This window comes from Pholcus phalangioides, unplaced genomic scaffold (genome assembly GCF_987345545.1).
Source record: "Pholcus phalangioides strain wild (caught in Gottingen) unplaced genomic scaffold, Ppha-v1.0 ptg000017l_1, whole genome shotgun sequence".
Classification (NCBI taxonomy): Eukaryota; Metazoa; Arthropoda; class Arachnida; order Araneae; family Pholcidae; genus Pholcus; species Pholcus phalangioides.
Window position 1 is genome coordinate 10,666,950 of NW_028301610.1, and position 13,563 is coordinate 10,680,512.

General features: G+C 34.6%; 1 long non-coding RNA gene across 1 annotated transcript; it reads left to right on the forward strand.

Annotated features, from left to right (window-relative positions):
• Window positions 1–2,859: 2,859 nt before the first annotated feature.
• Window positions 2,860–12,229, forward strand: LOC149072363 (uncharacterized). Its single transcript, XR_016194512.1, has 3 exons — window positions 2,860–3,059; window positions 7,813–7,980; window positions 11,811–12,229. It is a non-coding gene; the product is annotated as an uncharacterized LOC149072363 (long non-coding RNA).
• Window positions 12,230–13,563: the final 1,334 nt, after the last annotated feature.

A 13,563-nucleotide genomic window follows, 5' to 3' on the forward strand; every position in this document is an offset into this window, starting at 1 on the left:
TGTGAACCATGAAATCCAGTGATGTGATATGATAGGGTTTCTCAACGTGTGCGCCGTGGCTTCTAGGGGCGTCCCGGCGAGATGAAGATATTGATTTTTGTGCCTCTTTTTGCTTTGAATTTGTACTTTTATGATTGAAAGCACCACTTAACTACAGGGCCGTCTTAAGAGCATCATGGGCCTCGGGCCAAATGATTTTTCTGAGACCCTACTAGGCAAATTTTTGAAAATCTCAACCAGATCCCATTTTTGTGAGACCCCCGGGCCGTGCCCAGGTGGGCTCATGCCTTAAGACGGCACTGCTTAACTACTCTGGGGAGCAGCAGTAAAACCATGAGCTGGGCAAGTGAGCTGCGGGTGACATAAAACTCATTTCCCTTGACATTTGGCTCCGAGCCCTGGGACAGTGCTCCAGTTGTCCCAGCCTAGTTAAGTTCCAGATTTTCTATCACATTTAATCCATTGAAAAAAAATCTGTCCACCAGTTGGCTCCCCAAACGAAAACTTTGAAACAACCCCCGCCTCCTAAAATTTGCGGACTCCTAGATTGTCACCATGACCCTGCCCCGTCCTACCCCAATCTTGCTTTAACCCATGTCTGTAAAACTCAAGAGCATCATGAGGCCCCACTACCTGATTGCAAAAGTACCAGAAGTATAAAAGGCCTTCCAATTTACATATGATTTCCGAAAGTACAGAATTTATCATTTCATATCTACCAACCAAATATATATACCAGCCCAACATATAACCCAATTTCATATTTTCCTACCTCTACTGCTCACACAATCATCATTTGAACGCCCCACCTCGTCATTAAAAGTCAGCAAATGCGAACCCCCCCCCCCCCCCACGATTGGTGACGTATTACTTGAAGATCACCCCCTTATATCTCAGATATAAATATTCCCATTCGTTATAACGATATTTTCAACATTATTTTATTATTGGTTCACTAGGACGGAATTGAATTCGTTATAACCGATAAGCGTCCAAACGTTTGTTTTTTCATTCAGCTAGAGAAGTTCAAATCTCTGATATTCACATTGGGAATTAAGGTCTATGTAGCTCCCACTGACTTTAGTATGTGATGGAAGTAAAAAAAAAAATTTTTTACTTTATTTAAAATCATTTTTATATTTTTTATACCGTTCAGATCGTCGTGATGAAAACTTGGATATCCAATTGATACCTCTACCACTCATTTTTTAATTACTTTATCAACTCGCAAAGTACATGGTATATAAACTTGAGCAATTGAAACTGCAGCATAGAAAGCATCAACATTAATCTTTTTTCAAATATTGGATGAGGAGGCTGACTTTGGTAAAAGAAACTTTGATAAAGAGCGTTTTTTTATCAAAGTTGTCCATTAGGCTGGTATTAGGGTGGTATTACACTGTAAAAGTTTTGTAAAAGTGCTTTGATAAAACTTGAAAAATACAACCAATAAACTGATCGGTTGGATTGGCTTGAATGTAACCCATCAGCTTATTCGTTGTATTTTTCAAGTTTTATACAAGCACTTTTATAGTGTAATACCGGCACTATAAAAGTTTGATAAAATCCATTTTATAAAACTTGAAAAATCTATCCAATAAGGTTATTGGTTACATTCTAGAAAATGCAACCGTAGGTCGGTATTACACTATAAAAGTTTGATAAAAGTCCTATTATAAAACTTGAAAAATGCAGCCAATAAGGTCAATGGTTGCATTTTCTATTTTCTAGAATGTAACCAATAACCTTATTGGTTAGATTTTTGAAGTTTTATAAAATGGATTTTATCAAACTTTTATAGTGTAATACCGGCCTTACACTATCATTTTTTTGTCAAACTTATTTTATAAATTATCTTTAACAAAGAACTTTTATTACACTATAAAAGTTTGATAAAAGTCCTATTATAAAACTTCAGAAATGTAACCAATAAGCACATCTGTTACATTCGAGTGAACTTAACTGATCCGCCTATTAGCTTCAATATCAAAGTTTTATAAACGAACTATTATCAAACTTTTATAGTATAATGCCGGCCTTTATTGGTTGAATTTTTCGAGTTTTATCCAAGAGCTTTTACATAACTTGAAAAATTCAATGAGCCTATTGGTTGCATTCGCTCCAATGTAACCTATGAGCTTTATTGGTTGAATTTTTTAAGTTTTATCTATAAGGGATTTTATCAAACTTTTATAGTGTAATCCCGGCCTTAGGGTGACTCTGGCCAACCTTGTAACGTACTGGGAAAGTTTTGACACGAATGTAGCCCTGGCTTCAGTGAAAATACTCATATCGTCCAGCATGCTAAAATTTCACTTCAAAATGTTTCAATCGTGAAATTTTTTTTTACGCTAGTTGTTCATGTGAAATGTCCCGTTTTTTCCCCTTTTATTTGGTTACCCTAGCCAAAAATGAAACTATCGCGCATGTAAATGAGCCCGCAATCTTTTCTATTCGACAGCCAGTCATGTTCACGCACCGAAAGAAGGGAAAAAATCAAATCGCGTTTCCTGCTGGTTTCGAAATAGAAACTAGGGATTGTATCAACATGAAACGAGCAACTGTTTGTCGATAAAATAACCATTAAAAAAACCCCTTTTTGAGTTACATGGTGGTCATTACATTCACGCCAGGGCTGATAAGACGCTCCCGTGATCCACGAGGAGGTGGAGAGGAGCGGCATTTGTGTGGAGTGTTACAGTTTATGCAAATGTAAATTGTACAGATAAGTTGTGACGTCACACAAGGAAAAGCACCATGCATGTGTCTTTATACTGGTTTTATCAGGTTTTTTTTTTTCTTTTCCACACTCTGAGAGTACTGAGTTTCGTTTCATTTCTGACTCATTTGAAGCTGCGATAGATGTTCCACGAAACCTTTGGTTTTTTTTTTTTAAGCAATAGATTAAACTAAAAATTATCACTCAACATGAAAGTACTGTTGATTAAATACAACATGTTAATCGAAATTAACGAAAGGGTCTATTTTTATAAAATTCAAGAATTTATTTCTAAAATCGTCACCGATGTTATGGAACATGTTTGTTGGCATTTCACCAGGTATGTCGTATGAATGATATGGAAATCTCTCTAATCTTAGATTATAATTATAAATAATTAGCTTGATTACGAAAAAGCGTTAATTGCTAATTTTTTTTTTTTCAGTTAAATCCAATAATTTTTTTTCTCTTATTACGCAGATGATACCTAGCGAAATTTTTACGAAAGTAATTTTCAGGACTTTTTCCCCCTCTCGATAAATTTCCTTATCTGAAATACGATTTGATTGTTTTGTTTTGGTGAAATTAAAATATTTTTTTATTGAAAAAAAGTTATTTCAAATTCTTTTATTGAAAAAAAGTTATTTCAAATTCTTTTATTGAAAAAAAGTTATTTCAAATTCTTTTATTGAAAAAAAGTTATTTCAAATTTTTTTCTTGAATAATGCAGAACGTAATTATATTTAAATTTAGTATAAATGTTTATTTTTGAATCTTCTCAAATTAATTTAATTAGGATAATGACACGGCTTGTTATGCCGGATTAACTTTCATAATTGCATGTATTAAAATTCTAATTTAATTCACTAACTTCTAACAAACTACTTTATTTTCCATCAATTTTCATTCTTTTTAAGAGTGCCACACCATAGCTCAGCGGCAAAGCTCTGGTTTTTTTAAACTAGGAGTCATGAGTTCAATCTTATTGGTGGCTTTTGTTTAGTATTCATAAAAAATATTTTGTTGTTCGGAATGCTTTTCCATTCTTACTCTATCATGCACTAAGTTGCAGTCAAGCTTTTTTCTGTGTTAGGGGTCATTCAAGTATTACGTCAGCATCGGGGGGGGGGGGGGGTGGTTCCGGATTTGCTGACTTTGGATGGGGGGGAGAGAGGGGGGGTTTGAAGGTTGCTTACGTCATCAACCACCCCTTTTTGAAGATATGAAATATTCTACGCTGCTGACGAAATTTTGCTGGGGGGGGGGGGGGTGTCAGTGTTTGCTGACTTTCGCTGACAAGGGGGGGGGAGGTCAAAAATGGCTGAAAATCTGCTTACGTAATACTTGAATGGCCCCTTAGTACACACAAGTACAGTGAAACCTATCACTTGTGGACAATGGCGGGACCAAAAAAATTTGTCTGCAATAAATAGGTGGCTGTTAATTGGGTTTGAAATGCATGTTTTTATTATGCATAGAGAAATTTTATTAGTTGGCTGTAAAATAGAGGTGTCGGTTAAGAGAGATTTTACTGTATTATGCAGTAAACTACTTTACATTGTGTAACAACAAATTAAATTTTATTCATAAACTAATCAATTCAAATTCTCTGCTGCGAATTAAATATATAAAATGCTTTTTATGGGAATGTGGGTAATAACACCAGTTCAGGAGAGATGCCAACAATAGCACTAATTTAGCAGTAATTGATGATAATGCTGTCTTGTGATGTAATGATAACCTCTCTACACCGATGTTTTTTGTTTTTTTTTTGGTAGGCGGTGTATCATTATATTGAAGTTTTACTGTATTTTTTATATTTTTATAACATATTTTAAATGTACATGAACCTGATGATTATGAATATAACACAGTGGAAACTCGTATATAATGATATTTTCTGTATCCTAATGCACTTCCCATAGTATAAATGTATTCCATTTAGGGACTGAGACACTGTTTCAGCTCCCCAATAAATTTCACGTGGAAGGAGGTGGTGGTGAAGCCCCCAATATAATTAATGAACATACAATGCAATGCTCCACTCTTCTTCCTGCATAAGGGCACAAGTGTTGTATATGGGGGAACTTTCAGCTCCCTCAATGTGCCGCTGTGGTGGTCATACTGGCATTGATTGTGAGGACCCGGGTTTAAGCCTCGTCATCACCACAGTTGTTAGTTGAAGTTGGTTTTCTGTGGTTCTCCCAACTTCAAGGCACAAGTGTGAACTGATCTCCCCTTTAAAAAGTCTCGCCACAGAGAGCAACAGGCCTATAAACAGTACAAATATTCAGTCATCGCACTTCACTTCTGAAATATAGACAGCAGCACTGAAAAATCATGCACAACACTAAGGGGCGTATACATTAGCAGGCAGATCATGCAATGAAAGCATTCTAAATTGGTTGTTCAGTAATTTGTACAGTGTTGTGGATGATTCTTGAGCTGTTTTAACTGGACCCACCTGGAATCTGTTTTTTCAATGAATGCAAAGGAAAGGAAAGAATACAAAGGACATTTGTGTATCCACAAGTGGATTAGAACCGTTGCAGAGGGTCGTGTGCTGCAAGATCGGCGTGCTGATGTATACACGCCTCTAGATATGCAATCAGACTGTTAGGTACACACACTTACACTTCCAGCACAACTCACTAGGTATTAAATTGGCCATGGCGATAGACCTGAGTTGTGTTCAGTTGGAAAAAAGAAAATGAAAGCCCCCTCAAAATGTAAACACTGTGAGGTGGTTAACCTCTTGTAGAAGCTTGAATAGTTTTATTTCACTTGGTCATTTGAAGTTTGTTGCAGAAAAATGTAAACTGCATTTATTTATTATCATTATATATGAAATGATCACAGCATTTTCATAATATGAATTACATTATAATTATAGCAAAAATTATAAATACTCATCTTGTATATTTGTCAAGTTTAATGTTTTGTCCTCAATTTTTGGAATTTTAAATAGGATTGGTGATTGTGCCTATTTCTGACAATGTTTTTGGTGACAATTGGCAACTAAAAAAATTAGTTTTTATTCAATCCCAGTGTGTTAAAAGTTCCAATGACTGAAATGTAGATCCCGCTCTATAAAGTCATTTGCAGAGAATTTTATATGTTAAATTTAATTTCATACTTTTAAATGTAAATATTTATTGAGATATCAAATATATACATAAAATGACTGTTCTGGCAACTTATCACTGTGTTGACAAGTTTTCTTTGGCTCAAAAATTGCCATTTTTAGGGACTGGACACAAAAATAGAATGAACTCAATCATTTAATTTTTTCATTCACAATAAATAGCAGTTACATTTTTAACAACTATTTTGACATTTACAGAATTTTTAGAGCTTTGAATTTAATTTACATATCACAATATGTGAACCACATTCTCAATCACTGAAGTTTTCAGCATTTGTCACCAAAGTCAAATATCTCCATTAGTATTGCATTTAAAAATGTGAAATTTGCCACGGCTCTAGTTATGACAGTAACAGCATTAGTGATAGTGTAATTCTTCCATGCCTTCAAGACATTTTATGCATTTGCATCTTCTATTGCGTGCACAATCATCTCCATTGAGTGGCGTGTATAGTGAGCCTTGAATATTTTTGCATTGTGATTTTTACATTGCGTAATCCGAATTGTTTCTTAAACCTATGAAACCAACCTTTACTTGCATAAAATTCTGATGAAATAGACGTTTCACCAGCCCTTCCCTTTATAAAAGAGTAAAATGTTATCGCCTTTTCCGTTATGTAAGTACTGTAATAAAGTACATAAGTACTTGTAATATTACAATCAATTGGAATACCTTTTTTGTAGTAGTCTTGTACTCGCAAAAAAACAGCATTTTCTGTAATAGAAACACATGGATCCAGTAGGCAATGTAAAGTTTTCGCTGTCACTAGTGCAGGGCCGCAACAAGGGGGGGGGGGGAAGCAGGCAGGTCTACTGCCCCGGTGCTGGACCAGAAGGGGCGCAAATTTCACACTTTTACCTCTCTTAACATTACAAGGAGGGCGCCAAAATGCATGCTTGCCCCTGCTGACCAAGCTTCTAGTTGCGGCTCTGCACAGGTGAATCTGCAGCGACGGCTGAACGAATTTCAGATTCCTTTTTCTTGATATATCTCACCGTAGATTCATTTGTTTCGTAATGGCGGGCCACAGCAGCAGCAATTGACTTACTTTCGCCAAACATAGTCAATATATCCAATTTTTCTTGTAAACCTTTCACTTTTTTGTCTTTCGGAAGCATTATCAGTAGCACTAGAAAAATGAGCTATCCTAAACACGCACAACTCAAATTTTATAAACAAAACACGTGAATGACGATTGCTGAGTTTCCAAAAAAATATTTCCAATGAAGGAAAAAAAACCGCGAATACGGGGCCGACTGTAGTATTATTATAGGAGCACTGTCAAACTAGAGAGGGCCCCAGGCTCTGTCCTTTCGAGGATATATAGGTGCACTCTGGCACCTTTTGTACCCTATTTCCACTAAACATTTGTATGACAAAGAATATTTCAATGCATTTTACCACCTCTTATAAATTAGCCCATCTTTTTTTGAAACGCCTTGCATGTTTGCTTATGCCTGAAATGTAATGAAACATGAACAATCCTATACCCAATTTCTAAAAAAGAAAATGAGTAACTTTTTTTTAAATTGTGGCATTCATAAGATGTTTAAAATCTGGTTATAAGCAACAAAATTTTCAACTGTGGTCACAATGATTGCTCTGTAGTTCTAGGTAAAAGTAGATTTTAAAAATCCACGGAATGACTTGAAGTTTTTGTTTTTACCCCAAAAAATTTCTCTTGACGAATTAGGAAGAGTCACGAAGGGAAAATTTCAAATTTTTAAAAATAGAGTTGCAAATGACGATCAAAGTTTGAAAAGTGGTCAGAATGACCATGGAAGTAGTTCTGGTGTTAAAAGTTCTAGTGGTTCAACAAAATGAGCAAATGAAATTTTTTTTTTTTTTTTGCAGGTTTAACAAGATCTATTTCTTAAAATATTAGTGAAATTTGTTCAAATATGATTAATATAGGCAACTCAAAAAGTATATATTTTTAATCCACAGCTACTTCAGCTAAAATCACAGAATAAGGTGGAATTTGTTCGCTTGATCAATGAGCCGTCTGCACCTGGCAGAGGTGCTTCTGTTCAAGGCGGCAGTGGTGTTGTGGAAGGAGGTTCACCTCATGTGGCAACAAATGTTACCCCTCAGGACAAAGAGGCAATTGAGAGGGTAAGACATGAAACAATATTTTTCCTAGTTTATGTGTTATATTAGCTGTATTGTATTTCTCCCGCAATGATTCAACTGTTATTTTTCTCACTGTGTGATCGTTATATGCATTTTGAAGGGGTTAATTATTTGATTCGGATTTGTAATGCAGAATGGATTTCAAATAGAGCTCCATGGTTGGTACACAGCAGCCTCAGATTCATGTCACATAAGTTTGACTCTTAGATTGTATGGCTTTCAAAGGGTTGACATAACCATACTTGCCTAGTACTGTAAAATTTGAGCTTAAGAGTATTTTGCAGAGGTGCCATTGTACTAATTTCTCTGGGACCTAAGTTATTGGCAAAATTTGAGTCCTTTTTGAGTGAAAGTGGGCCCCTCAAATATTAATGATCCCTCTATCCCCATCATTCATGGGTATCCCTGCAAATCAAATAGTAATTAGTTTCTAAAAAAACATGTTCAATCCAAAGGTTCATTTTAAAAAAAGTTAATTTACTAGCTTATAACTAGGTTCTTTTACTTTCATTGTCTACTAATATAGAAAGCTTGCAAAGAGAGACCCATTAACACTGAGAATATGGCATGGAATTCAAAACATGTTATAAATGTAAAACAAAAATAACTAAGGCTTCCATTAAGGTCAGGAACTCACTGCTGTTTGGCAGGTGTGACTGATCTTATCAGCACCCGCAGAATTTTGTGTGAAACTGTTTAGCAACCACGGTTTTTTCCTTATTTTCTATTTTTAAAAAATTCATTTCTGTTCATGGTCAGGAAAAAAAAATTTGGATAGGAAATCAGAATAACATTTCTGAACATTTAATTTTTCATAAATCATAAATCAAATTTCATTGTAAGCAAATTTTAAAAATACCATGATGTTCATTGGACCTTTTTTAGTACCTTTTGAGAACCTCTGTTTTGGGGCACAGATCAGATGGGGGGGGGGGGGGATTTCCAGAAAATTTCTGATTTACTAACTTCTGAAAAATAATTTAGGTTGTTAACAACAGCCGAAAGAGCTGCTCCAGTGGTTCTCAACCTGCCTCGTGATCCTGGGATATTCTTGAAGTTGCGGGAGGGGGGAGGCGGCTTGACTTTTTCAAAATCAGATGGAAGGGGAAGCAGAGAGCTGTGAGGAAATGAAGCTTTCAATTACACTATGTTGGGAAAAAAGGGACTAGTTTCAGAAGCCATCCTCCGAATGGGCCCTTGGTCCATGACTGTTTAAACTGTCACGTCAAAAACCTTTGTCAAAAATTTTACATTGCTTTTTGATATAAAAATTCCCATTAGAAATACACACATTAATTGCATATAATGTTTAAAGTGACTGTTATACAAAGAATAAATATTTTATATTGATTTTAAAATTATTTTCTACTCTACAGAATTATTTTGGACAATGTTTTTTTGTTTTTTTTTAAATATAAAATATACAATTTTAATAAAGCATAACATAAACACTGAAGGGAAAACTATTGAATGATTTGACATTGTGATTCAAGATGGTTCTTGACCATCTGAAATTTCAACTGCTTATATATGTGCTTTGATATAAACCATCTGCTGTACTCTTTTTAAAACAGATAAGTGTTTAAAAAAGTTTATTACATCATGTATGTAATGTTGATTTTTTTTTTTTTTTTTTTTTTGTTATTAAATTATCTAGATAATAACTGATACTTTAAATGATACTCTTATTGTGCATAACATTGAAATATATCTAGCGATCCAAATACTAAATTGTAAGACTAAAATGCCATTTAATTTGGCAATGCTAGCTTGTGCATGATGCTTAAGAAACTCCTGTAACTTATCCTTAGTCAAACTTAGTTATTCCTACTTTTGCACTATGATATGGTATATTTACTAGCATTTATAATGCAATGGTTTTTCAATTGAAGCTGTATATAAACGTGCAAAACAAATGGGTATCAAGTCCTGTTGGCTCTGCTTTGGTTGAAAATACTCTTTAACACTAGGTTTACCAAGGGGTCATTTCGACCCCTCTGAGAGAAAACTTTTCATTAATTTTCTTCAATTTGTAAAAATGCTTTACATTAAGATATCAAAAATAATAAAAACTAATTATTAAATTATTACAACTGATGTAATTTTGAGGGGTTTTTTTTTCTACTTTAACTTCATAATAGAGAGAGATAGGTCAATTTATATATTTTCTAATTAAATACTGAAAGGGGTCATTTCGACCCGTTTAGTAGAAATAGGTGTATGTTAACTCATGGTAAACCTAGTGTTAAAACTCTGAATTTATACACCGAGCTAAGAAATTTTTAGGTGAAAATAAATGAGCTTAATTAGTGTATTAACAGATGCTGCATGAGAATTTTTCTATGGAATAAAATTTTGGGCAGATCAGAAAATTTAAATTATCAAAATGATTTTTTCTCAGTAATCATAATTCCAAATATAAAACCCTTTAATCCACATAAAAGTAAGTGTTTTGTTAATTAACATATCAGGTTAAAAAAAACTATTGTCAATGTTGTCAAATAAGTTTTTGACTGTTTTAATACTGATTTAGTTTCTGAAGTAGAAACCTAACTCTGATGCCCTATCATACATATCCGCTTAGCAAATTGAACCTTGGTAATGAGTAGTTTAGATGTTATGAACCACAAAATTATATTTTATATGTTCTAGGTTCTTGTGTTGAAAAAAATTCAAAATTGCAATTATTTTGTTTTAATTATTGTAATAAATTAATGTAATTGCTAAAACATTGCAATATGCAAAAAAGAAAGTTTTTCATCATGTTATATACCTATTGTGTTCAAAACATTATCAAAAAGCATTCATTTAGGTTTTTGATGATTTAAACCAGTTTTAGATGCTTGTCATGTCAAAAACCCAATCCTGAAAAGAACAGAGTTGGACATTCATCTTCTCCCCGGGTAGAGAAACAACCCATATCTACATATGTAGGGAGGGCTTATGTGGCTTGAACCCTTAGAATCCTGTGGGGTGTTGTACTCAAATGAACTTTCAATTGATTAAAAACATTTTTTATAAATTCAAAAAAAAAAGTTTTTTATTTGTAGTCGGAAGAGGGTCCCCCCTCCCGGTGAAAGTAAATCTAGTAAATATATTTAGTAATATTTTTCGGGCATGTAGAATATTGATTCTGGCATGTATTATTGTAAGTCACATGCCTGACGGGCCATGTAAATTTTTGGAGATTTGTCCAGCTCCGATCTAATACCAGAGGGGAAGAACATTTGGTATTTCATTTGACCATGTGTATCATAATTTTATTGATGTACCCACTTGCGCCAAATAGAAATTCATTTAAAGTGCTTAGAGAGAGAGATAAAATCATCGGCCTGGTGGCTACCCAAAAGTAACAAAATGGATGCAGATCTGAGAAAGATTTCAAAACTATTTGAAAGCATTGAATTTTATTGATTCATATGGTGCTGTATATGAATGACCATCTAACAGCTGAGGTGCTTAATATATGTACGAATATGTTCAGTTTAACAGAACTGGAGGCGTTGGAGGTATTTCGAATCAGCGAGTGCTCGCTCGTCTTGAGCTTTATATATAGGAAATTTCAATTTCTTAATAAATTCTGAGGACTGTGTTCTAATTCTTAGTTGTAATTGGCTTTACTAGGTTTCGTTTGGATAAATCATTGTGGGCACAAAATGACTGGTGCGGCAAAAATAAGGAAATTGAAAATTTTCTCATTAATACGACTCTGATAGAAAAATTTGATTTGTGTTGTAAGGCAGTGCTTAAGTAAGTGGAGATACATGGGAACATGTAGGTTTCCCTAACTTATTGCTGTTTTTTATTTTCAGAGAGTGAAAGACTTATTTCGAGGGTCGACCATCCTACCGCCTTTCGGGACTGTTCTGCGTCCCCCCCGTGGCTCCCAATTACAGATGCCAGATGGGAGCCGGGTGTTCCTCCCCAAACCGACCAAAGTCCGGGGGCGACGCATCGTCCGGCCCCCGAACGGTACGCTGTTGATTTTGAAAGGCGATCAACGCCTTCCCATGCCGGGAGGCACTGATGTGGAGTTCCCTCAATTAAGTTTTCAGGAGCACAAACATGACGGTAAAAGCAGGCTTGAGGAGTCAAAAGTCGCTTCACCTATGGCCCCTTCACCATCATCAGAGTCGTCCAGTTCGGAACCATGGATTTATGGTTCACCACCACCACCTCTCTTTCCCGAACTAAATTTTGATTGCACGTCCACAGAATATTCTATAGTATAGGTGGTGGTGGTGGTCAATTCATCTTAGTTACTACAACAATGTAGTTTAAATCCAATAAAGACCATGGTAAAAAAATTGTGGATTTTTTTTATATTTTAATCAAAATGTGAGAAATTACTATTAAATTGTTTTTGAAACATCGAAAAACGATCTGAGAGGATCTAGTGACATGTGGGGATTCCAAAAAAAAAAAAAAATCGGTCACTAATGACTTAGTTTATTGATATTAACGTGATAAAAAAACTTGGTGTCTAAATACAATCTGCTTAAATTTTTTTCCCTATAAAAAAAATTTTCACTCTATTGCTGGAGCGCAGGTCAATTATTTATTGACATATTGGGTATTTTAATGACTCTAAGCAGCAACTCTGTGCTCAGATGGCAAAATGTCATGTGTCACTTTTCCCAAAAAATAGTTGTTCGCATTCTAAAATTTGTTTCTCTTTTTATTTATGAGGAAACAACGGAAGCAAATTGTAATAAGTCAAAAAGCCACAGTATCACATTTTGGCAAAATATTGTTTACAAATTTGCGATTGTGAAATTTTGAAAAAGTGACATAGCATTTTGCCATCTGAGCACAGAGCTACTGTATTGTAATAGGCCTACCGTATAGGCCACGGTTTTCATTCATTTTTCGCTGTTTCAAAAACCTGGGTCGAGATGAATTCCTAAAACACCTATTAGCAGCAGTGATGCCAACTTAGAGTTATTTTCCAACTAGATCTGGTCTATTTTTTCGGCCATTTAGTTGGAAAAATATCCATCTAGTTGATTTAGTAATCTTTTTCAAAAAATATGTTCCTGTGTAGTCTATCATAAATTACGTGTAAGTCCCTGATACGGGACGTATGGTTATCCGAACAATGATTAAAATTGTTTTTAAGCCCGCTTTCTAGTTTTTGATGAACAGTCTAGTTGGGAAATTTTTTGACTGTTGGCAACACACTTTCTAATAGACCGAAGAACAGACAGAAAAATAACTTTTCTCTAATTCTTAATTGTCTCACGTCCGAAAAGTCTGTAAATAGTCTTTAAATGCACAAAAAAGCCATCGCAAAATTTATAAATTTTTTTATTGAACTTAACAGGCTGTTGGTCTATAAGGCCAATCTGGATTGAATAATTTAAGTATTATATTTACTGTTCATGTTCTCGCGCGCGAATATCTAAACAGAAAATGAAAAACGGGATTTATTAATTTAAGAAATTTCTCCATAACTAGCGATAAGTTTGATTTAAAATGATGATTCGGGATCGATTGAAAATTCAATATTAATGAAAAAATTAGAACCAGAGACTAAAATGTTTGAAAATTGATTTTAAAAAAAAA